This window comes from Marmota monax, unplaced genomic scaffold (genome assembly GCF_021218885.2).
Source record: "Marmota monax isolate L192 unplaced genomic scaffold, Marmota_monax_Labrador192_F-V1.1 WCK01_AAM20220418_F8-fsc00188, whole genome shotgun sequence".
NCBI lineage: Eukaryota > Metazoa > Chordata > Mammalia > Rodentia > Sciuridae > Marmota > Marmota monax.
Window position 1 is genome coordinate 2,348,614 of NW_026692655.1, and position 4,772 is coordinate 2,353,385.

Genomic DNA, 4,772 nt, shown 5'->3' on the forward strand with positions numbered 1-4,772 from the left:
CAGAATCAGATACATGGCACCAGGAAGGAGAGAGAAAGAGAAAGAGAGAGAGAGAGAGAGAGAGAGAGAGAGAGAGAGAGAGAGAGAGAGAGAGAATGAATGAGCGCACACACACACGCGTGAAAGAGAGTGCACCACTCAACAAGGACAAAATATATACCCCAAAATCATGCCCCCAAGGACCCACCTCCTCCAGCCACACCCTACCTGCCTACAGCTGCCAGTTAAACCCTATCTGAGAATTAAGACACTGATTAGGTAAAGGTTCTCATAACCCAATTGTTTCACCTCTAAATCATCTTATGCTGTCTCACACATGAGCTTTTTGGGGGACACAACATAGCTAAACCACAACATGGAGATAATAGACTAATGTACAAAACTTATGAGAATAAGATAAAGAAAGTTTTGAAAACAGTGTCTCAAAAAAAAAAAACAACTCAATAAATAGTATGTATCATTGTTGTTACTGATACTATTACCAATTTTTTTTAATATAATAATTATAATAGTTCTTTCTTTTTATCATATTATTACTATTAATGATGATTGGCTAAATAATCATTAAAGCAGTACTGTGATAATCAACTCCTTTATCTCAACTGTCTCATTTAAGTCTAACCACTTTACAAGTTAAATATAATATTATGTCTACTTAAGGATAAACAGAAGCTCAGGGAAGCTCAGTAACTTGAACTAATCACAGACGTTTTGAGAGTAGAATGGGAAATCCAATCCAGGTTCTCTGACCACAGAGCCAGCATTTTAATCTATAGACCACAACTGAACTATAGACAAAAATCCTATGATGTCGAGAGGACAAAGAGCGAAACCTCTGTTTCATATTCTCACAGAGTTCCAGTGACTGCCAAGGTGACCCACAGTGATAAATCATGCTAACGACTGGAAGCTTAGTGTCTTAGCATAGTGTCTTCTACCTTAGGCTGGCTTTGCTCAAAGTGTGCATTAAACTGTTTGACTAAGGAACCCTTCTGTCTAACAGCATCATGCAGGCTCAGAGTGTGATGGAACACTGTAAAGTAATTCTGTACACAGACAGTTTTCTTAAGACATTGACTAATCACTGGAAGGTGGACACTGACCAGTCACAGAGTTCTGGGGTGGCTCTTGCTGACAGTGCAAAGTCCATTCTAACATGTACATAAGAGAAGTCGTGATGGTTTTATTCTGTTCAGCCTGTTTAAATGCAGCCTAGAAAGCAGGACAGAAAGCAATATCAAAATATTGATGACAAATAAATCCCAAGAGGGTAAAAACTGGTGTTGTGAGATGAGGGTGCAAAAATCAGTCCTGACTACTTTAAAATTGGTTTCCAAGGTTCAGAATCATTGAATCACTAGTAGTAAAACCAGGAAATCAGCTCCATTTATTTTTCTCATATAGATATGTATCCCAGAAGGTGAGAAGAAGCCCCAGTCAACATTGTTTTTAAATGCCAGGTAGAGAATTTCCCAGGTAGGAGAGCACCAGAGAATTTTTGTAGTAGAATTTTTATAACCACGAAGTACACTTAAATCTAATTTCTTAGAATTTTAAGACTTTGGTGAGAATAGAATATATTTCCTAGTTGTTTGCTGTACTCCTAATTCTACACATGTTCTCTGCTCCTTCATCCCTCAACTCTCTCATTCCTTTCCATCTGTGCAATTTTAGCATAAACTGTAGCTGCCACTCATCGGGTGCTTCTCTATCTCATATGCAGGAAACAGCAATCATAAGCAATTACAAGCGGACGCCCTCTGCTGGTGAGCCTCAGCAACAGCACAGGGCACATAGATTCATGGTCCATGGAAACACTCCTCAGAAATCTCTCCCCTATCTTCAAATTCATCATTTCTCTTATAAACCACACCTGCTCCAAAACTCTTTTTTTCTGCTCTATTTATTCTCAAACTCACAAAAACTATTTTCAAAATCAAACTCTCTCATCTGTTCTTTTGCCACCTGTACTGGCATTCCCAATATGTTCATTTATTTTTCCTTGATGGTCTTTTCTCCAGTTTTCTCTCTGTTCTCTCCTACTTCTCATGCCATATTCACTTATTTTCCCCAAACTGAGTATGGAAGTCTGAGGGAAATATCAGACACTGAGCTACAAAGACAGAAGCCTCTTGTGAGCAGACAGACTGTGTACTATCTTTTTTTTTCCCCTATTGCTACCACACGCAGTAGACTTGGTTTAGTAGCCTTATAACTATTCATACTAGAAGAATCAATGTCAATGACAATGGGTCTTCCTTCCACCTTTCCATCTCCAAATGGAGTATATTTCTCCATCAGTCTTATTCTTTCTCATTCTCATCCTCTCTCTCCTCCTTCCTTCCTTTCATGACCTTTTAACTCCTATTCTTTCTTCCAGTCTCTCTCTCCTCTTTTTCCTTTGTTCTGACCATTTTTCAGGCTTGATAGTGATTCCCAAAGATACAGTTCAGAAATTTTCAAGGCCGTGAGAATTAAACAGACGTGTAGACCACTTTAAGATTAAAAAAAAAAAATGGAAAGAAGGAATAGAGGGAGGGTGGGCATATCTTTTGTTAAGTAAAGATAATGCAGGATTCAATATGTAGAAATGTGGCTCGTGTTTTCAATGTGTCCAGAGTTTTTGCCAACAAGAACATTTTGTTAGTATTCCATCCTTTCATCTAAGAAATCTGAAACTTAGAGCTAATGGCTTACAGGGCATGGTATGGGTATCAATATCCCCCCCCATCCCATACCAGGCAGTTGCCTGGTAACACCTAAGGAGTGTCTCAGCTCTACTGCACACTCAGTCAGGCTCTGATTCACATTCACAGCATAATAGCTCTTCTCTTGGAGAGCCAGACTACAGGTCAGCTACAATTTGGACCCAGTTACTAACTGCCTTCTTTGCAAGTGAGGATGATTAAAAAAAATGCTCACATGTATAAAAGAGCAGGTCCTGATCCCCTCCAGGAGATAAAGGTGGGCTGAAGCTGAAGCATGCAATGCTGTCGCTTAGATTAAGCTGGCAGCTTCATCATCCTCAACAACTGTCCTCTTAAGATACACATAAATAGAGACTCACAAAAGCAAAGTTGATAAAAGAATGGCAATGACCAATTATTCTCCCCTTGTATTTTACCTAAGAGGAAACAGGTTCCAACAGGAAAAGCGATGTACTCGATATATAAACTACAGGAAATGCCAGCACTGTGGTGCACACCTGTGATCCCAGTTCTGGAGGCTGAGGCAGGAGAATCACAAGTTCAAAGTCAGCCTCAGCAATTTAGTGAGGCCCTAAGCAACTTAGACCCTGTATCAAAGTAAAACAAAAAATAAAGCTGTGGTTGTGACTCAGTGGTTAAGTACCCCTGGATTTAATAGCCTTGTAACAAAAGAAAAGAAAAGAAAGAAAGAAGAAAGAAAAAAAGAAAAAATACATGAAGTGATGGCTGTAGAGCTCTTTTTTTTGTTTATCTTTCCACCATATCAGTTTGTTGAAAACCATGTGTCTTGGTTACTAGCACGTGTTTGTGAGCAATGCAGAAAGGAAAACAGGGAACTTTGATCAAATGGTTTTAGGAAGTGCTGGGTAAGACAGAGTTAAATGTCTTTCTTACTGCTAGGCTTCTCAGAATTGAATGTTACTATCCATTGCCAATTTATAAATGGGAATCTATTGGGTCTGCTTCCCATAATTACTTGGCCATAGAACAATCCCCCCCCCCCCGCATTTTAAAATAACATCTGATTAGACTGGTAATCCATAAAAAAATCTGTTTTAAAATTAGATGTAGGACACACGTATCCCATGTTGATGGAATCCACCAAATCAATCAGCCGTTTCATCTTTAGTCACATCAGGAAGTGCTTGTATGAATCCAATCAAACAGATCATGAGGTCAGCTCACTGGAGCAATAGCAGGTGTGGACCTACACAGAGGTGAGGTGACCTCTCCATCTCCACTGCAACCTCTTTTCTCCAAGCCTCCATCTTCTCTTGATTTTTAAATATTTATCATCTAGCTGGTTTTCCTGATTCTGCTTTTAATCCTCTGAGGAAGGTTAACCATGTAAAGAAAATGTCAACAGAGCAGTTGACTCTCCTTGAGGCCACTTCCAGGATCCTCCCCAGGACTAGGATGTTCAATGAGGTCCCTTCCCTGATTTCATGACCTCTTCGTTCATCAGCCTTCTCCGTACTGCAAGGCCACAGTCAACGTGTCCTTGCTTTCCTTCCTTGAACAGTATTAGCCTGTTCTATCATGTGGAATTCTGTACTCACCTCCTCTGTCTACACCACTCTGTCCCCACATCACGTGGCTGACTTACAGTTTTCCTTCTGGTCCTCTTTCAGATGTCATCTTTTGAGAATATTTTTCCTAATCCAATTTTTATTGCATGCCTCTGTTTTCTTGAAGACACAATATTATTTCAAATAATTTGTTCATCATCTTCTACAAAGTCCTCAACTGTATTACTTATCACTGAAATCCTGGGGCCTAGAACAATTTATGGCACATAGTAGGCATTAAATAAATACTTACTAAATAAATGGATGACTACAGTGCCAGTTGCTTGCCCTTCAAGATTCTTAAAATTTGGGAGTACCCTGCCAGAACGGAAAATACCTTTTGTAAGCTGATATAAAGTAAAAATATTCCTGTTCATATACAGGAATATTTTAAAAATTATTTTTTAGGTGTGAAGAAGTTATGTAAGAGAGCTAAGTGAGGTTTTGGCAATATCCAAAATATTTTTTTCAAGAATAATTGTTCTTGATTATTGTA